At 46.9% G+C, this 22,011-nt stretch overlaps 1 protein-coding gene across 1 annotated transcript in view; it reads right to left on the reverse strand.

The window, feature by feature from the left end:
- The window catches only part of KANK1 (KN motif and ankyrin repeat domains 1), a 130,668-nt gene extending 110,752 nt beyond the window's left edge, over positions 1–19,916 (reverse strand). Inside the window, exon 1 of the mRNA XM_050913404.1 lies at positions 19,879–19,916. The gene's annotated coding sequence lies outside the window, so the exon portion shown is untranslated. The remainder of the gene's footprint in view (positions 1–19,878) is intronic.
- Between the last annotated feature and the right edge of the window lie 2,095 nt (positions 19,917–22,011).

The following is a 22,011-nucleotide window of genomic DNA, read 5'->3' on the forward strand; positions in this document are numbered from 1 at the left end:
CACTAAGACAAGAGATGAGTCAGACAGAAGAATAATGGAAAAACACCAATGGACGCCACAAAGAGAGATTTCAGCACACTTTAACACTGAGGATCTCAAGCTTTCTGTGACCAGCAATAGTTTGCCTAGCAAGGCTGCTCTGGTAGTACTACCACAACACAAACAAGAGAAGTCCTGACAGCAAGACTTAAACTCGGTGTTGTCAGTAGGCAGATACAGCCATAAGCCAAGTATCATCTGAAACACGTGCAGCTCAGCTGCAGCCTTTTGGAGTGCCAAAGGGACATCACAATCATTAAAACTTTGAAGAACAAATCCACCTGCAAGCACAAAGACTCAATAATCCAAACAACTTTCTTTCTTCTCACTCTATGACTGCGCTGTCCCTCATTTTAGCTAGGACACAAAGCATGGAGTTATCTAAATTAATATTTTTGTTTTCTGATGAGGCAGGAAAAGCTATAAACTTGTGCAACACTCGAAGTAGCTCTAGTTTCATCACCCTTTTCCAGTTATGGTTAAATGGTCCCAGCACTATTTCTCTTCACTACCTGTTTCTACCCAGGGCAAAGCAGGAGCACAAAGACCACCTCTTCACACTGCCGGGGTACAAGTCGGCAACAGGCCAACTGGACAAACACAGGCAATGGAAAGGGTTTTTTTAACTGTGTCATCACCTCCTGGGCACACAGAGCGCATGTTGAACGTGCAGCAGATGTGCAGCCTAGCCAGCTGTGTTTTCTCACATCAATTTTTCATCCCTTTGTCCCCATCCTGAAACTGCTTTTCCTTCTACCCACCCAGCAATCTCCACCACATATTTTCCCCTGAAAAAAAGGATTATAGTTTCTGGCCTTACCACAGCACACAAACTTCACTGAAATCTGAGAAGCAAGAATGTTTTACTTGGTTTGAATCTGAAGACACCTGCAGTTCAATCTCAGGTGTGCAATTCAGAGCCAACAGCAAAAGAATGGAAATGTCAAGGACCAGATACTTTCTTAAACATACCAGATTTTGCTCTGGGCAAACAATGGGAATACTGTTTGTTTTGATTTTTTTCTTTCTAGAGCAGAAATCCTCCACTGTAGGATACACCATTGTAGGTTAATCAGTTCCCGTGTACAAGCTCCTCTCTGACGAGCTGACTAGCTTCAAGGCCTTCTTTGGACAGGTAACCTGGAAGAGGTCGGCCAGAGGGCCCTGAAGATGTAGACAGGCTGGATCAGGAATACTGGTAGCTAGAACCCAGACTGGGTAAGCAGGAATTACACAGCTATCCTCTGGGTGATTACTGAGCATTTCACACCAGTGCTATCAGATCTGAAGAACAGGACAGAGAACAAAATGCATAGGGACACATTTCCTACTAAACCCTGTTGCTCCTTCTCAAAAGCAGTAAAATGCCCTTTTTTGAGTGTAAAAGTGAGGGCAAGTTCTTCCCTAGCTGGAATAAACACACTTGTGCACATTCCTTCCTTTTATACTGTGTACATCTCTACTTGGCATCGCAAGCTGTTGCAGGATGACTCTGTTACTGATTAACACCTCACTTCAGGTCTTTTCTGTGTGCCTCAATCCAGCTCTGCTCCTATCATTCAGGCGTCCTGACACTGTTTCTGACGACTTTGCCCTCAGGTGTACCAGACAAATACCAACTCAATAGCCCACAGTTCACCATGTATCAGCAATCTTCTTCCCCCCTCTCCAGAGCACAAACCCCACCTGCTTGCAACTACGCAGTCCTGCAGCGCAAGCCTTTCACATCCCCAAAGGCTCTGCAGGCAGCCGAGCAGGGCTGTGGTCTTGCTGCCATCTGATTTCCATGCATGAAGAGACTAAGCTGCAAGTCAAGAGGAGGTGTCCTGTCCTGGGACAGGACCTGCCCGCTCAGGTACCTGCAGATACCTGATAGATACCAGCAGATGGTAGACGGCTGGACCACCATGCAGTGTATCTATCACCCATTCGCTTCTGGAGAGCAGGGCCTGGGCCTCCTGCCCTGAAAGGGGGGGTGTGCGTGTGTACAGGGAGGGGAGTTAATTTAGGGTGACTGACAAACATGGTGCTTCAGATCAGAGACCAGGGGAGAAACAAGGTACTTCAGTTTTGGGTGCATTTCACCCAAATGAACTGTATTATTTAAAGAAAAAAATCACCCTTTTCCTACATATTGAAGACGAGGTGTTGATCCTTCATAAATACTGGGACTGTTGTCTTGAATAGTCATCCAAAGCTATGTCCTGGCATGGACAAAAGGCAGCACCCTCCAGCAAGCTTTGCTGCAACAGCTGCTGAAAGGTGATGTTATCCAGCAGGTACCCCACTGCCTTCCACTCTGACCACCCCCCCCCCCCCACCTTCCCCCCAGCCACCAACACGACCTCATTCAGCTTCGTGTGCTCACAGCACACAGCCTCTAACCAAAGACCACCTCCATTTGTGCCTGCAGCTCACGCTTCTCCCACCAGCGCTGCCGCCTGCACACACCTGCCCCTGCAGCAACACTCTACCTGCCTCCCAGGGAAAGAGGCAATCCCAAGCACAGGATCTCACCCCTTCTCTCACTCTTCCATGGTGTGTTATTTCCAATAAAACATTTACAAACACACACACACGCAAGCTGGGCACACTGCAAAGTCCTGCCCAGGGGTCTTACCCTTCCACATATTTGCATTGCGCAATGAATGCTCCTAAGCCCTGCCATTGGCACAAGCCCTGAGAGCAGTGCAGGGGTGAAGTCACATCTTCATAGCCTCAAAAGGCCTCCAAAGGCTGAGGCAGTGCCAAGTGACATGCAACTGTCTTTCAGAAACGGAAGCAGAAGAGGAGGCAAAGAGACAAGTCACTGCCAACACTGGAAGCTTGTTTGCTCGTTTAAGAGTTGTATCCGGAGATAACCTAAAAGACCTTCTCCTGCCCATCTGCATGCAACTCCTGGCACACCTGGTCTTATTTCCAAACACAATCTCTAACAGTCCATGCAGGCTGCTCTATGAAATTAGTCATGCCAACCCCAATATGATTTGGGTGATAGCCAGAAACCACTCCTGTGTCAGGAGCACTGGTAGTCCCTATAAATATCAGACAATATTTACATCTGCGTCAAACCCGCGGTTTGGCAAAAAAGTTAATTCACCCAAGGGCGCTTTGATCCTCTGACAAATCATTTCCTGATTCGAGTTGAAACAACACAAAGGACTTTGGACACCAACCAGCTGTCGCCCTTGTGTTGTGAGCTGGCACTAAATCCCACATAGCTGGAGAGGAAAGATTTAGGTGGTGGGAGGGGAGCAAATGGTCCATTTGCATTTCCTTCTGGAGAAGCTATTCCTTCTCTTGTTGCCTATCTGATGCAAGCTGACAGAACAGGGATCCATCAAACTCATGAACAGGAAAGCAGCTGCAGGACACTTCAACAGCACTGAAGCAAAACCTGTTGGATGTACCACAAGCAGGGGGGTGAGAGAAGATGGGTTTTATTTGCTCTGCTCTCCAAAGGATGGTTAGACACTGACAGATCTCCAAATGCAATGACCCCTTTGCAACCTTTGGGCCTGAGCTGCATAAGAGAAAGAAACAAGAAGTGAGCTTAACAAAGATCTGAGACAGCAGCTGGGAAAAGTGAAGGCAGAGCTCAGGTTTAATAGCCATCTCCTTTTGTCCTGTTTAAAATTCACACACTTACTCGCAACCCAATAAAAGCAAAACACAAAAAACCTGATGCTAGCAGACTGCTTTCAACATCTTCCCTCAAATACTCTCTCAGTACTGATACTTTCCTGTGTTTCTACTAGCAAATATAGCACTTGGCAATTAAAGAGAAATGCAGCTTGAGGGGGAAGCAGATTAGAAGCATAACTTGCTACATAGTTCTGGTATGATGAACTCTTAATTAAAAAACATTATTAATTCAAGGTGTTGACAGAAACAGTCCACAGAACTAAGTAGTTTCTTCCAGTCTCCATCCTCATTTTAACTGATGTGTTTTATTACCAGGCTTTGAGAAATTGATTCTACTATCTTGTTGAATGAACAGGCCATAATACACAAGCCAACAAGAAGTGACTGACTAACCCTTGAGATGCTCTTGATGTTTATAAACTTATTTTTACTACAGGTGGCATAAAACTGAACTCCTGAAACTTCTCCTTGTGACAGACTTGTTACTCTTCTTTTTAATTTCTCATTAAAACAAGTTTTGGTGGCCAGGCAACTCTCAGCTGTGTTGCTTGACCTGTCCCCTGCCTAGTTCCAACTGGATCAGTGTCTTCGAACTTAGCAGCACAAAGGGATCAACCTGATAAAACTCATCCTGGCGCTTTGAACTGCCTAATACCAGATCCAGAGCTGACATTACTCCAAGTCTCTCATGGGGCTCTGCTGTGATGCAAATAATGTACAATCCCTAGACACAAAGAAAGTCATTAAACTGGAATTAGGAGTTATAAGTAACAGGCAACTTGAAGGAAAAATCAGGGTTAAAAGGAACACCGAAGAAATATGTACAAAGAAGAAAGTAGGAAACAGCTGTTTACCATTACACTTCAGCAAACATAAGGAAACACAGGTACAAGGACAGCACGGCTCTGCAGCAGGCAGCCTCCACCGTAGAGGCTCAGCCTGCTTTCCTTCCCCAGTGCGAGGCATGCACCCATGTCACCCTTCTCCCCCCATAAGCCTGACAGACTTTGCCATCCAGCCCTGCCCGTGGGCTGAGAGCACCGACAGCGTTTCAACTTTGCAGCCTCCTGCTCAGCCTGCCAGTCACATCGGTTCGCAGACAAGGCTAATACCCGCAACAAGCCAGCTCTGTGTGCAGCCCAGAGCCAAGGCCAGCCCATCTCCAGCCCAGCTCCCAGCAGCTCCCCAGCTGCTGACCAAACAGGGAATTGAGCAGACCGGGCAAGAGCAGAGGAAACACTCACATGGTATTAGGTTAGGCGTTAAAGTATCTCAATGACCTGCAACTTCCGTCGTGAACAGGACTGATGGATACCAGAGCCACACAGAAGAGAAACTCATCTACAAAAAAAACCATGCAGCCTCTGATGCAATTTCTGTCACTTCAGATAGCCAGCAAGGAGAAAGTACAAAGGGTTTTCTCCCTTCAGACAGAAATGAAACCATGACTTAAAATGAAGTTTTCAAGAAACAATCGAGGAATGGATGGAGCTAGTGGAGACTTCCTAGATCAGAGAGAGGCTCAGCACCTCAGTCTAGCAAGATGAATATTATCGTTTTTTCATTATGTGTTGGGTTTGTGTGGCGGGGTTTCGGTAGCTGGGGAGGGCCTACAGGGGTTGCTCCTGTGAGAAGCTGCTAGAAGCTTCCCCAGCTCCATGTCAGACCTGCCACTGGCCAAGGCCAGGCCCATCAGCAACGGTGGTAGCACCTCTGAGACAGCATATTTAAGAAGGGGAAAGACTGCTAAAGAAGTAGAGGAGCAACAGCGAAGAGAGGAGTGGGATGTGAGAAAGACAACTGTGCAGACGCTGAGGTCAGTGAAGAAGAAGAGGGAGGAGGTGCGCCGGAGCAGAGATTCCCCTGAGCCCGTGGCGAGACGGCAGGCTGTCCCCCTGCAGCCCATGGAGGTTAGCGGTGGAGCAGAGATTCCCCTGCAGCCCGTGGAGGACCCCACGCCAGAGCAGGTGGCTGGGCCCGGAGAAGGCCGTGACTCCGTGGGAAAGCCCACGCTGGAGCAGTTCGTGGAGGACTGCAGCCCATGGGAAGGACTCACATTAGAGAAGTTCATGGAGGACTGTCTCCCATGGGAGGGACCCCATGCTGGAGCAGGGGAAGAGTGTGAGGAGTCCTCCCCCTGAGGAGGAAGGAGCGGCAGAAACAGCGTGTGATGAACTGACTGCAACCCTCATTCCCGTTCCCCTGCACTGCTGGCGGGGAGGAGGTAGAGGAATCAGGAGCAAAGCTGAGCGCGGGAAGAAGGGAGTGGTGGGGCGAAGGTGTGTTTTTAACATATGGTTCTATTTCTCATTATCCTACTCTGATTTGATTGGTAACAAATTAAATTGGCTTCTTTTTCCCCAAGTCAAGTCTGTTCTGCCTGTGACCATAACTGGTGCGTGATCCCCCCCTGTCCTGGTCTCGACCCATGAGCCCTTTTGTTGTATTTTCTCCTCCCCATCCCGCCGGGGGAGGGGGAGGAGTGAGTGAGCGGCTGCCTGGTGCTTTGCTGCCGGCTGGGCCTAAACTATGACACACGATAAGAAAGAAAACTAGGAGCCTTCTTTGCCTGTAACTCCATCTTCAGCTTCAGCAACAGCACTGACCATCATTCACCTCATCCGACTTCAGTCCCGATCGGCCATCCAAGATGAATTATAAGCCAGTCATGGAGCACAACAGCTTTTTTCCACAGTAACGAAACACAATTCATACAGGAATGTACAACACAAATTGTGGCTTTTCTTCACCGGGAATGTAAGCAGCCCTGTAACAACCAGCTCTCAATTAACAGGTTAACAGTGAAAAGAAATCAAAAGGTCAGCTCAAAAAAACCACGCATAAATCAGGCTAGAAGAGTGTTCACAGCTAAGAAAATACCAGATTCCTGCAGAAAGCAGGAAGAGCTTAAGAGAGCAGCCAGCAGAGCAAGCACATGCTTTGTGCCGCAGGCTCAGCTGGTCACAGCCCGTGGCCAGAGGAGAGGGCAGCGAGGGGGATAGTCCACAGCCCATGCTACCCAGCTGCAAACAACCAAGGCTGGAGAGTACTCACGAAAGCACCTGTGGCACCTCAAAGTATTTGCATGTTGTGACCCCTGGCCATTATGTGGTTTATCCTAGGTTGGATTCTGCTCTATTTCTGAGAAGATGACAAAAACGCAGGTTCTCAGACACAGGTGGATAAGACAAGATTTGGGCCAATGCTTCTTGCCAGGAGAAGTCTCCTCTCTGCAAACTGCCATGAAGTAGTACGTGTATCTTTTGAGATACATAAATTTTCTTTGCAATGCTGAGGCTTGAACTTGGTACCAAGAATAGCCCAGTATGTCGTCGTCTTCCATTTCCAAAGTAGAACATCTTGTAAGACTGCAGCAGCCTGAAAAGTCATGTTAGTTGCCCACTGCTGCTGTGTTACAGTGAGAGGCAGCTGTGTCCCGTCCCGTGTCCCCGTCCCGTCCCCCCCCCCCCCCCACTTGCAATGAGGAGAAAAGGAATTGCATGGCTGGCTCATCACTTCTGCTCCTGCAATGGCCCCTTGAGACAAAGTTCAAAACTAGCAGAAATTTGATGACAGGCTGAAAATGCAAAGGGAAGGACAGTTTCTCAAGAAAAAGTTTTACTTGTCAGATTAGACAGAGGAGCCTGAATTCTGTCAGGGACAGCTCTTTCACTTCTCCTTTTTATTTCTTCTTGTTACCTCCCTTTTCTGTATTGTCTTAGAGACTTTGAATAAACAAAGTGGCATTCAGGGGCAGGGTTAAAGAGGAGGAGCAGGCACAACTTGACGGGCAGTGAACAAAGCATCTGCCAGATAGAAAAGTTACAGGAAATAAAAGGAATCCGGAGAGCCAAGACAGAGGAATAGCAAAAGCATGAGAACAGCTGAGATGTGAGATGCTTCACAGATACATCTGGGCAAACATTCAAGGCCACGAGGTAAAACTACCAGAGGCCAGCAGTTACATCGTGCTTCTTCGTACTGCAATAATAACTGCCCTGAACATCTCCTGGGAGGGACCACAGGCAAGGCCACAACTTCCACTCCAGCGACTTGTTCAAAGCTGGGAGAAACCAGTTGTGTTAGACATCCAGGCCTCCCCTAATCCCTCTTAATCAATAGGCAGCTGGTAATCAACCTGGCTTAAGTGGTCAAGATGAGGCGACAGGCACAGATGGGACGATGAACTCACAAGCTTAGTCAGGAGGGTGGTCAGCCAGCATGGACCAGTTAGAGTTGCACATTGAGCATGTTTTACCTCCATTATCAAAACCAGTATTTCTAACAGAGATATTTTAAGAAACGTCATATCTCTGCAGTACAGCCAGAAACTTCCTGATAACTCTCCAGAATTATTCTCCTCATTCTCCAAAACCAGCAGGAAACTGATTTCAATTTTTCTCAGGACACTGTGCTGAAACCCACATCTCCATGAGCTGCTCAGCCATCCCACTGTGGGCAGATGACACTCACTGTGTGGCAGACTAAGCAGGTGGGGGGAAGTACCATTTCAGCTCTCTGACTTTAATTTACCTCTGCATGCAAGTCAAAACCATCTCAGCTAAGGCCAATCTCTTTATAGCAAAAGCTAGGATAATATACTGCAGTTAAATCCTCACCTGTACGCCACCATTGCTTTAATTAGATTCAGTCAAATCCAAGTCTTTGCAGTCTAGACATGGTTTATCAAGTGCTTTTATGCAAGTAATTCATTGCAAGAGAACACAGTTCTTAAAGGAATTAGAAAGATAACTCATCACATGTGAAGTTTTATCTGGAGCTTACCTCACTTTTGGCAAAGAAAACCTCGCTGGATTTTGACAGGGCAAAGACAGGCTAACCTAAGTATTCAAGCATCAGTCCAAGTGAAGATTTTACTTGGGGAAGGAAGGAAAAGAAAATGTTCCTCTAAGCCTAACGCTTTTCCAAAGTTTAGCGAGCCACAAAAGGCTTTGTTCAGAGCAAGACCATTAACATTACAGTTTTGCAACACAGCACAGAATCTTGAGGCGATAGCGAATACAGACTTCCATCCCTCACGCTGGGCCCTTCTGTAGCCTCTGTACTGCTCTGGGTTTTAGGCAAAGGTATGAAGATTTACACAAAGGAGAGAGAAAAGGCACATACAGAATATCTACAGCTTCTGACGTACAGTACAGATACACTGGTTACATTTTCAAGGACCTCCCATGCTCACACACCTATTTACAGAAACTTAAGGCAGGAATATCAAAGCAGCTTGTGGTTTGACAACTTCTGCGTTGAAATCAAAGTGATGAGATGCTCCAGCTCTGCCAAAGTCAATTTGACTAAGCTTTAATATATATACAAAATGGCTGCTGGATGACAGAAAATCCTAAGTGCCAGCACTGTTGTGCTCCTTGCTGTGCACAAATACATTATTTTATTGCTGTTTTTTATTTGCTCAAAGAATCTCTGGCAGAGCGTTAGTAAGACACGGGGAATATCAGCCCAGTGTTTCTGAAGACTCGATGTGGAGGGGAAAAGGCCCTACATACCCAGGCAGTTCTTCTACAGGGCAACACCAGTATACAGGCCAGCCAGTCCTCCCCCTTGTAATGACACTCTCTCAGCACTGATACAAGAATGGCTGTAACTAGACGTTGCAGTAATACAGTATTAACCAGTTCAATTAACAGTTGTACTTGAATGGACCAGTAAACATAAAGCTACCATAAATCATCTTTTTTACTCAAACAGTTGAAGAGATCTTATTTTCTGCAACTTACCTAGGAGACAACCCTGGCTCACTTTTGTGATGCAAATTAGCAAGTTGCTTGGAGGAAGAGGGGAAAAAAGGGTCCTTTAACTGAAATTACAATGAAACTTCCTCCCTACACAATAGTCAGAGACACCAGCACCCATTGAGCCTCCTCCAGGACTCCACCACTCTCCTTCAGACCGTGCACAGCCAAACCTCTGGCCCCTTGATTGCACACTCTCCTCACTGCTTCATGCCTCTGTCGCCTCACTCACCTGTCACCAAAAAGACCTGGAACCACCCAGAACCGGCACTAGATGTGTTAAACTGCACTTGAAACTGGGGGACGTAAATCACTGCCCTTCCATGAAGACGTAGCTACAATGAAACTCCTTTACCAAGCAGTAACAGCCTCCAAAGCAAATGAAATGCTCCAAACCATCCCAAATGAAATGCAGCTCAGGAATGTGAGCTATGTGGGCAGGGGGGCTCTGATGGATATTGAGGGAGGACAGGAGCAGGCAAGCTGCTTTCACAACCGACAGTGGTTTCCTAGCCAGAGCAGAGGACCAGCCTAGCAGCGCTCCCTCGCCCCATGCGTGTGCACCCATAGGCACGCGTGCACGCACAGGCACGCTGGCACACGCAGAGCTTGGGAATGCGAGCAATGCAGACCAGGGGGAGAGAGGGATGGGAGTGGGTATGAGGGAAACAACACAACAAGACCAAAAGGCAGCTGGGGTTGCTGCAGAGTTGCAGGACTCCCTTTAAGGGGGGTCTGTGGAGGGGTCACAAGGCTCGACTGCAGGCTGCAAACCAGTGAAGGGTCCCTTCTTGTCCCCCTCAGCCCGTGCTTGTGGAAACAAAACTTTACATGCAACTTTGCAATAAACCTGTCTGTCATTTCTACCAGCTGAAACAAACTGCAGGTCCCCCAGTTTTTGGCTAGCTGCTGACATGAAAAACATACCAGCATTAAGAGTAATAAACACATGCACTTAACACTTCCTGAGCCAGAGATTTGATATGCAGCTGTACAAGCACAAGCCTTTTCTCCCCCAGGCTAACAGAAGATGGAATTGCTACAGATAAAACAGACCCAAAACCCTCCCAAGTCTGCTTCAGCCAAAACCAACAATTCCTTACAGCGTGAAGAACATATTCGGTCACCTGCTATTTTTAAGGTTCTTGAGGAACTCCATTTTATTTCTACCATATTTTCTTGGTCCACAGGTCTTGGTCCAAGAGTCAGTGAAAGAGCACTGCCTATCTGGCTGGCGCTGCAGTTACCCAGGAGGTGCTCATGCCCGCGGCCAGCGGGCACCTCCCACCGCCGGGTCTTGCCGGAGTGAGCACCGACTGCATCTCCTTAGCACGCCTACCACACAACTCGTGACAATCATGATGTGTGCACGGACACAAAGAAGGGTTTGTTTTCCTTAAATTTCCCCAGCTGAGAAGGCTCCCAGCAGCCACTAGTATTTTCGTTGATGTGACCAATCTCACACATTGCTTAAAAACATGACAGCGGTCACAAGCAGCAGCAGCGATGGGGTGAGAAACTGCAAGAAAAAACACAGACAAGAGATAAAGCCCGAGTGATAAATCACAGATGGGATCAGGATCGAGACTAAGGTGGCTCCGACTCCACACACAGGCACACATCAGAGCCCCTGTCTACTCGGAAAAAACAGGAGTAAAACAGCCCACAACACTGCAAGAACAAAGTAAGAAGCATGCATGAAGTTTGTCAGCCCAGTTAAACAATGCTGATAAGATACATAAACTGCAGCTAATCATGTCTACATCATTTTCAGCACCTCCTGGTTTCAGAGAGATTCAATCCCAGGGTCGTCTTGCAGGTGATTTTATCTCATCTGAGAAAGTTACCAACTTGCACAGAAAAGAATCCGAGCAGACTGCTGGTAAAGTACACACGTGGACAAAATGGTCAGTGACACTGAATTAGACAAGCATTCATCTGAGGAAAGAAAACTCTTCACGAGTTTATCATAAAAAAAATTAAAAAGGCAAGTTAAAAGTTTAAGAACGAGTTCAACACCACATGTCAGGAAGGAATGGAACTTAAACTAAAAAAATCTCTTCTTGTGTTGCTTTTTGTAAGTCTTAAGATTAGTGTAGGATAAAGACTGCTGTTTTAAAAGCAAAGTTGTTTATTGAAAAATGTGAAGTGTGGTTTTAAAAAAATACCATGAAGCAGCTTAATTCTAATCCCACTCATGTAAATCCACACTGAACACCTGAAAAGAGCCAGATGACTTTTAATGCCTTTAAAAAAGAAACAAAAAAACCTGACTCCCCTGCTCAAGGACCCTAACATTTTACACTGTTTGTTGTTTTGTTGTTGGTTTTTTTTAAACAGCAATACTGGCTTTTCAGCAAAACTGTCCAAGGGCTAAAACTGTGAGAAATTATAGTAAAAATGGGGACTTTCTGCTTTTTGGTTTGTGGAAAACTGGAAACCATGAACAGAGTTTAGAGCAATGTTAAAACTTACATTTCTATTACCATCTTCATTGTGGTTTCAAAACTGAGCGACAACTGCTCTTCACTCAGCAAGCCTATGTTTGGTTGCCAGTCTCTACAAGACAAGGTGGTACAGCCAGATGTTACTGCCAGATGGACAGAAAGCTGGAGAACACAGAGCAGGTTTAAGAGAGCAAGAGAAGGGCTTTGAAAAGCACAGGAGCTATACAAATCCTACTTCGAAATAGCTGTAAAGGCCCACCTTAGTATAGCTGCATGATATTCCATAACATCCATATGCAGTTCTGACAACTGTCCTCCACTTTGTTAGGATTTCTCCTGCCATTCTGCACCCATCTTCTGCTCTCCTGTGCACTTACACTGCATGGAACAGAAAAGCTAAGCCTAGCCTGCCAAATTACTTCTGCTTCCTGTCCCCATTTGCCCCAGAAACCCAATTACAAAGTTAACTCATGCTAATGGAGCCTGAAGGGATGTGCACTCACACTCAGCTACATGACAGGTCACAATGAATGAACAGCCTGATTTTCACCCTGGTTTGGTATCTGAAATGTAAACAATGCATATTGAAGTTATCTATTCCAGAACTGCAGATACATCTTGGTCTAGCTGTGGGTAATTGGAGTGAAAAGTCAGATTCCAATAGATGAGTCATTATCCATTAAAGCGCTCTGCTCAAAAAAACAAAACAAAACAAAAACACCACAGTAGAATTGACCCCAGCATCAGTTTCTACTCTGAAGAAAGATTCAGCTAAACTAAACATCTTCTCTCAGCAGATATTTTGCTGTGTCTATTGAGGTACATCCACTCAGGGAAAAAAACCAAGGCTCTGCTCTAGTGTAGCCCTCCAAAAGCTGCACTACAGTGGGAGGTGGATTATGTCTTAATATATCAATATATCAATGTATAGATTGATACGTTCAGTATTCTCTTCAGGATACTGAAGAGAACGAGTTGAAACAGTACAACCTGCCTACTAGCAGCTGGGTTAATAACAAAGCACTGGCGAGAAAAAAACCAAAGGCTTAAGTTGCCTTTGCCAAGCTGCAAAACAGAGAACACCTATCAACTCTTTCGTTCCAATTTCTCTTCTGTCAGAAGTCTGGAACTGAGAGACAAACTCTGCAATATTGTTTCATTTAATACTTTTGCATGGGTCATGTCCCCATACTTTTGTCTCGTAATCAACATCTTGACTGTCCTTTGTTACTTTTTATACTCTAATTTTAAAACACTCAAAAGCCAAGAATAGAGAGAAAGGCTCCCTAGTCTGAATCCAAAGATAATTTTTTTCCCCCCAATCACTGCATTTCTTGGCAAGTTCTCTCTGGAGAAATACTGAAAAGCCACATAAAACACTCATATATCTTTCTTTCTCTGCCCAAACCAGATTAGTTTGGAGTAACTCTTAGAGATCCTCTGCATCACCATATGCTGAGACAGGGATGAAAAGAGCAACATTTGCAGAGAGTTCACTATTGTCTGAGGTCCTTGGGGGGTTTTTGACACAGCTGTTTCAAAACAGCTCAGGAATGAGCCCCATCCTTTTCTTATTTAACAGCTCATGAAGTGAATGAAAACACTGTGATGGAAGCCCCACCATGCACAGCCATGTTTATGCACCTAAACAAACACATTCAACCTCTGACATTGTCCCACTCCAGGGGAGACTCCCAGCCGTTAAACTAGGAAAACAGTTGCAGTTAGAAAAAAGGGGAAGAGTCAGAATAACTCAGGGGAAATCATTGTTTTAAACTAAACTCTTCCATCTTTGAGACGAACAAGTTGCAGGCCGGTGGCATGCATGAATATGAAATGCAAGGCAAGGAGCTTTCCCAGTCCCACCCAGAGAGCAGGACGCTTCTGATCATCATCTGCCCAGACGGTCCTAATGCACCAAATTTTAGAACAAGTCCAGCAGTTCGCAGGCTCGAGGGGCAATCATAGTACCATAATTTCATGGTATTAATTTCTGACACAACCCTGTACTGCCGCTGAGAGGCTTCCCACCCTCTCCTGCTACGCTGGCACAGCGTGTGGGACGCTGTGCACACAGAGAATAGCCTGGGGGGGGTATTTTAGCAGGTTTGTTTCCAGCCAGATCAGTGCTCCGATCTGTTTTGTCCCACAGCCACATAAATATTAGCACCATCACAAAGAAGCTGGCAGCAAAAGTGCAAGAGGAGAGCTTGCTGCTTTGAGCTGGGCACGGATTTACTGCCTACCTGCAGCCCCTGTAAGGCCCCTGTGGCATGGGCAGCAGCAGCCAACGGGAAAGAGACAGGAGATGCAGAGATTTGTACAGATGCCAAATAAAACAGAAACAGTTCTGATGCTACTTTAGGAATTCATGGCGCAAAATCATCTGGGTCAATCTGGGCAGCATCCTCCCCCTTAATAACGACACTGCAGAATTGGGAAGGGATCAGAAATATGTAGAAATCATGAAAAAGGCTTTGGAAAAAATACTTCAGTTTTTAACAAACCAAGCAAGTTATTTGGAAGGGGCTGAGGAATTATGTAAAATAACAAAAGGCACATAAAAGCTAAATCAGTGTTTCTCCTTATCTCAAGAATGAGGGATGATCAAGCTATGTAATTAGGAGGCTGAAATCTGTGCACACATACACTACAGAAGTCATTATCACTGCACAGCAGCCATGAAGGCTACCAGCTCAGTGGGACCAAGAGAAGGATTGGACACTTGTGTGGGTAACAGCCCTGTCTGGAGCTACACTTAGGAATACTAATTAAAGTCTTGAGGAAAAAAAATAAAAATTAAGTCCAGGGACTTAGGGCTTAAAAGTCAATGTCCACTAATTACAGACCCATACAAGACACAAGGTAAGGGACAGATTAGCCCTCATCAGTCTTAGGTGTATGGATACTGCACATTTCTCAAAGCCTCTGGTACAAAACCTCTCAGCACAAAGCAGCCTTACCAGGGCTGGCACCTCGTCCAATAACCAACATTTTGACTGTTTTCGCCTCCTCAGAAAACACAGCACCAGCGCAATCCACTCCTGCCAGGACACTACTGCTTCATGTAACTGCACTGGTTACCCTTTGGGCAGAGAAGATGGCAGACCAGTAAGAACACCCCAGGTCCTTGGGACAAGGTATGGGTACGTTTGTGCAGTGAAGAACTCAACAGTAATGCCGGCACTTCAGCTCTGCAGAAGCAGCTGCAGTGAAACCCTTTTGTATTTCCTCAGCGTCCTCCACCAACAGCTCAGGGCACCTACAGCCAGGAAGGGCATCCTCTGCTTCAGAGCACTGGCACAAGAGGAAGCAGGTTTAAGAGATCACCAAGCCAAAGCAGGCCAGTGATCCATCCTAGGAAGTGTGGTGCTATGAACATTTGCCCAAGAGACCCAACAAGGTGTCCCCACTGCCCTCTTGGACATAACCACCAACAATGAAGTCAGAGATGCCTATAGCTCATGGCATACAGAGAAGATGGAGAAACACCCCATGTTTTGCATGTAAAAGACTCTTCTCTCACTGCCATTTCTTCCTCCTGGCCTCTGCGTGCCATGCACCAACACCCCAGTGCTTCAGGACAGCACAGACACCTCCTCTGTGTGAGGAATGGCACGGAAGCGCCATCCCTGAGCCCAGAAACAGGCTGGGACACCCCCACCGCGCAACACCCTCCCACCATCACCTTCACCAGAACATTTTCTGGAGATGCCTCGTTCCAGGGAAACGCGGATACAACCTCCAACCCATCAGGACAGATATCCAGGTCTAGTTTTGGCTCCTGTGTGCATGTGAACAGCAGTTTGGCTCATAAAAAAGCCAGCCTCACTTTGACTTGCCCACAATTTTGGTTTGCTTACGCACAATTAAGTTCCAACTGTTCTTGTCGGACTCCTCCATCTTCAGTCTACTCACATCTCTGAAGAATTAAAGGGACATTCAAAACATGCATTCATGACTCATGTTTAATTGTCAGCTGTCCTTCCCCAGTACAGCTCTAATTAGAAATCAGAAGCACATTTCTGAGCACAGAAAGACACAAAAAAATTGGCATTAACTGCCAAGGGAAGCCTGTGGGAGCATTCTAAGTCTTACAGGATGCCGCCTTCTAAGTTGTGCTTTAGCCAAACTAGTCATTGGGCTTAATACAGGGGTAAGACCTGGGGGCCTGTGACAGCCTGGAAGTGAGATCAGACGCTCTTGCCATCCATCCTGAATGACGGAAGTCTTCATTACTAGCAAAGCGCAGAAAGCATTTTCAGTATTCACTACAACACCTTAAAAGTAATTTCCTCTTTTCCTCATCACGGACAAGTACATCTTTAATGCTGAAGAAGTGACTATCGCCATATACATCTTTCTGCTATTTTGCAGAGTTTGCCAGGGAACCTTTGGCAAAGTAAAAATATAAATATAGCCTAAACCAGTATTCAGATTTAACTACAGGTCTCAACACTGCTGTCATGATTGCAGACACAGTTTCCCAAAGTAAAATACATGGGCAGCGTTCAGAGTTAGAGAATGAGCTATGTGTTAGAGTATAATTCACAGTACAACACTCCTAGGAGTAATCTGCATAAAATATATAAACTGCAAAAAAAAAAATCAGTTATGCTGGTTGTTCATTCTTGACATGTATTATTAATTCCCTTCAGGTCCCAGTCTTTTGACAGCTGGGAACAGCCATATAATTTGCATGTTATTTCCCCCCAATACGTAGCATCTATAATGGGAGTAAGATAACTGTGGAGTGTCAGAGTTGACAAGCCTAAGTGGTTTCCCGATTTCTTCATGAGATGCGTAAATGCCTTTTTACAGCACTGCCAATTATTCAACCACACAAACACATACTATTAAGATACTTAAAATGAATCATTTCCCACTAGAACCAAACACATTGTAAGTTTGATCATAAATCTGAATCTCTTGTCAAGACAAACTTATTTCAGTGCTTACATAAGGTTTATAAAAAGATATTGTGACTTTTATATGTTTTTATATAGCTCGAACAAAAAACTTCAAGTAAATCCTGTAAAAAAATCACAGCTGACATTTCAAGCCATCTGTAAACTACATTTACTGCATCTTTAAGAAGTTAGGTGGAATCAAAACTTTTCACAAGTTGTTCATTGCTACTTCATGTTGCAATTCCACATGAACTTCTCATCATTATGACGTAACCTAGTTATTAACTTAACAGTTGTCATCTTGCCACAACCCACAAAAATTTAGATAAAATTCATACCTGTGCATGTATATACACACAAGCTTTCAAGCCACTTTGCAAGTTCTGTGTTTCTTCCCTTTCTAAAGTGCACAGGTAAATTCAGATGGATCAAACAGTCCAAGCAGTGACGCCTGAAACTTCTCCTATGGCCCATTAGTCAATTCCATTAGCTAAATGACTAGGGGAAAAACCTCCTTCTCCGTGACCTACCACTACCATAGGTGCTGACACCACAAGAAAAATCTGCAACTGTCCTCAATTAACAACTAATGCTTTAGTAACTAAAAGCACAATCAGCTTCCCATTTCTGACAGCTCTTCACAGTGGCTCTGCATCATTTGCAAAAGAGACTCTTCATTTAGACATTTTCATTTCACTTTTAGCATCTATTATTTAGACATACAGGGCACTGCAGAAACTGAGACCGCAAGCTGTACTAGAAGCTCACAAGCCTGAGAAAACTGCCAGAGTGGGAAAAGGCAAACAGATACTGAGGGGAGCGACTCAACAGACTCATGTCATACAAAAGTCATTCGTGGTATGAGAAATACATCCATAGCCAGTTCTCCCAAGGAGGCAGGATTTTTAGAGACCTGCTAAACTGCCACCTAAAACCAATCCACATTCAGTTTTCAATCTAAGGACCCAGTTTTTTTTCTCAGTTTCTCCAGTGCAATTTTAAAGTAAAGCCTAATCTCAAAAGAAAGCGGGTGTGTACAAATTTAAAAACTAAGGCACTGGGGAATCCTGTATAGGCTGGAGTGCTACAGAAGTTGTCACCAAATTACCCAGAGTGGTCATCAGTAATTTATTTAATGGCAGTATCATGTTTGCCACTAGAGAACCATCCACCTCAGCTGATGAATTTCCATCTAGTTAGAGCTCTGGCAATAAAAAGGAAAAAACCTCATGGTGATGTCAGACAAACGAAACAAAGAGTTCAGTGTAACATCAAATCCCACCAAGCACATGGTCAAAGTCACAGATTTTGAGGTACGCAAGAGCCTGTATCCACCTACACTTCTGCCCAAGCCGCTCTCTGGCAGCTGGAGTGGTACTGCTGCTGGGGACTGCTGCAGCCAGCACTGGTGTGACCCTCGTTTCCCCACATCCAGCACTGTGTGGGATGCTCACACAACAAGCTCCCATGCCTTGTACATCAGAGCTGCAACCTCTCTTGCTCAAAATGGATGGAGGAAGGACCCGGGCTTCCCTACCATAGGATAATACCTTGTCTTTTGTTGAGGAGGCAGTTTTGGGGTTTTACCTAGTCACTAATACAAGGCAGGTGTTCCTAGCCAGAAGAGAGACAAGACTTCAAAGATGCTGTTTGCAGCATGGATTGGGGGAAGCCCCACTGCTGCCAGCCAGGCCCACTGTGCCCTGCTGGCACCCGCTCCCTTCGGAAAACGGACTGCACACCTGAAGACCCAAGCAGCACTTGCAAGGGCTTGAAACTCCACCTGAACAAAAATGTCAGGGCTTTCTTTGCACACTGGGGCACTTATTAAATTAGTTCAGCCTTTCTAAAACTCGTATTAACCTGATCAGCCTCCTCTCACTTATCTCATATTCTCCTTTCTTCACAACATGCAGCCACACAACCTTTAATCCAATCCAGTCACCTTGCCAGGAGTGAAATAAAAGGGTAAGATATATCCAATATTTTTAATCAGCAAATTGTCATGGTCACCTTTCTTGGCTAGCCAAGATGCAAGATTGTCAGCTAAACTACAGAACTGCCAGATGGGCTCTGCTGTTAATTAAATGTTTGAGAGCTTTGATTTAACATAAAGCACACTACATCTGACCTTAACATCAGTACAAGAAAGTTAAACTTAGCTTGGTCTTATGTGAAACCCAGGGCCAAAGAAGTCACAAGAAAGTCACTGTCATTACTGAGGCATGTAATCATGCCTGAATCAGTTTTTACATATAACTGTGTATCAAGCTACAGGGCCTCACAACGTTCTTTGTTTCAGAAAGTAAGACGGTTTTCAAACACTTCAGGATGTCTTTAAGAGCTTTCTGAGATCCATGAAGAGCAGCCAAAGTTAAGGCATATTGATAAGCTGAGCATCAAAGCCCAAGACCTCCCCCCTGCCCCTCCAAAAACAAGAAAATTCTCTACTGTCTTTTTAAAGTGCCAGCTCAAATGTTAGACCATTTCCAAGACAGTCCATTTAAACAAAGCACCGCTGTGGATGTGACCCATTCCCCACACGCCGCTACCCGGTCTGCCTCCTCTCCCCTCCAGAGATGCTCCCCACCCCGTCTGGCCGCCCTGCCATCCCCAGACGAGCAAGAAGGAGGCAGCCAGCGCTCAAGGTCGGGGGGAACTGCCCAAACCTGCGGTGGCCGTGCCATGGCTGCTCCGAGGAGCTCACCGGTCGGACGAGCACCATGTGAAGGGCAGGGCTAGGATGCACCTTTGCTGCTCCGAAGTAGAGACGGGATGCAGCGATGCACAGAATACGCCCATCCGCGCCCCACTACGCAAAATCACGCATTTTTACTCAAACCGGGGAGCGGGTACCGGTACCAACAACTCTCCGCGACACGCTCGCATACCGGTCCACCGGGACGGCCGCCTTCCTGCCAGCGGGGCAGCGCCGCGGCAGACCGCCCGCTCCCCGCGCCGGACGGACCCAGAGGCTCCCCCCGGGCGGGCTGCTCCGCCCGGCGAGAGGGGCGGCAGCGCCGCCGCCGCCGCCCCCGCCCGCCCCATCCCCATCCCCCGCCCGCCGCTCACCTCTGGGCTCCGCGCCCCGGCGGGGCCCCGCCGCGGCCGCCGGCGGGGAGAGTGGGGAGGTGGTGGGGTGCTCGGGAGCCCCGCAAAACTCCAGCCCCCCCCGCCAGCCCGCACCGCCGGGAGCCCGCAAACTCCTCTCGCAGCCGCTTTGTACCCGCCGGCGGCCCGCACTGCGGCTGCGCGCTGCCCAAAATCAACAAGGCGCGCTTCCAGCCCCCCGCCGGCACCCTCGGCCCTCCCGCCTCCCCCCGCCCCTCTCCCCCCCCCCCCCCCCCGGCCATCCCTCCGCTCAGGGCCATCCCTCAACCCCACCCTCCCCGACAGCAAATCCTCTGCCCCCCGACAGTGCAAACTCCGCAGCCCCCGGCCATGCCCCCTCTGACAGTGCAAACCCTACCCCACTCCCGGCAGTGCAGCCCCCAGCCCCCCAACAATGCAGTCCCTCCGCACCGCAATGCATCCCCCGATGCAACCCTTCTGCCGCGCCGCGGGAGGGGGGGGATGGTTTTGGGCCAGTTTGGGGGGCGCGGCGTGGCGTGGCGTGGGCGGCCGCGGCACGTCTCCCCCATGCAGCTCCGGAGATGCGCTGGAGGGCGAGGGCCGGCGGCGGCTGCAGAAAAGAGTTTTCTTGCCTCCATCTAACAGCCTGGGCCAGCGGGGCACTGGGACATGGGAGCTCCCTGCCAGGGAGAGCAGGGCTACCGTCGGGGTTGCAACTGAAAATGCAGCATCCCTGGGAAAACCTGTCTGGGGCTAACCTAGATGAAGTCTTCCCTGCGCTCAGGCTGGAGGGACTGATTCGAAGCCCACGAAAGGAGCGTTGGCCTCGACAGGGTTTGGGTCAGATCCGATACCTGGTCAAGGCTGGTGCTGCCCGGTGCCAAGGGACTGGGATTCCCCACTGGGGGCTGTCATGTGAAATGCTTTTTTCAGTCTCTGAGCTTTGGCAGAACGTGCCCACCTGCTGCCAGCTATTCTGCTGCGCGGGGCTGCACAGGGTCCTCGGCCAAGGCTTTCAAAGGAGAGCAAAATGTGCATCAGCTCCCTCTGCATTGCTTTGTGAATCTCAGCTTAGAAGCAATGTTTTTAAACTTGTGCCTTGATCTTTACTGGCCAGAACAGGCTGTCTCTAAAGCCTTTTCAGCTGTGAAAGGATATAGTGGTCCCTGTTTTGTGAGCCTTGATTTTTTTGCTTAACAGTTTGAATATTTGGTATGGATTGATGCATGGTTTCTTTCACTCCTCCCGCTCTTATCTCAGGTGCTATCCTCATTGTCCCAGGGCTCCCAGATCCCGAGGACCAAATGCTTCAGAGGCTTTGTGGTGATGCCAGGAAGAGTTTCACAGCTAGAGTCGGACAGTCCCTCCCAAACACAGAGAGGTCAGCAAGTGATCCACAGGCCAGGAGTAAGCAAGATGCAGGAGACTCAGCAAAGTCAGGAGCGTGACAACAATTGGTCTTCTTTTCCAGATCTGGACGTGGGACCCTGCAAGGTGATTATTGTGAGTTACTTCACAGCACAAAAGGACGTAACCGTGGCACATCTCTCATTGCTTTTTCTGGTTTTCCCTGTGGCGTGCTGTCAAACGCTGGCACCTCCTGACCCTCCCTTCTCATTTCCTTCTTTCTGTGTCATTCCGCTGCTTTTCTTCTGCCTTTCCCTGGGTAATTCTCCTGAAACTCTGCGTATTTCCGGATGTTTTTTTTTGCAGACATGATATCTGAAGCTCATGAATGGAGACCAGCAAAGATTGCCTCAATGAATATTGATTCCAGAATAGAGCAAGGAGGATATTATGGACATTTTAAAATCTCTCTGTCTGTTTTTCCCAGCGGACTACACTCAAGTAATGGTAGACAACAAATGGTAGGGTTTTCTCTTTCTATAAAAAGCTAACAGGCTTAGTGATATTTCCATCTAAATAATTTCCAGTATTTCTTCTGAAATCTCTGAAGCCATTAAAACATTTTAGAGATTAAATCACATCAAGTATTTTTGTAAGTAAAGCTGCTATGACGTTGATATAAACCATCTCTCAAACCGCTGAACTTTTATTAAAAAAGACACTTGTATACATTTTAATTCAAGACCACATATTTTTAGAAATATTTGCAGTCCAAATCTGCAACCA

Source organism: Gymnogyps californianus, chromosome Z, assembly GCF_018139145.2.
Source record: "Gymnogyps californianus isolate 813 chromosome Z, ASM1813914v2, whole genome shotgun sequence".
Lineage (NCBI taxonomy): Eukaryota > Metazoa > Chordata > Aves > Accipitriformes > Cathartidae > Gymnogyps > Gymnogyps californianus.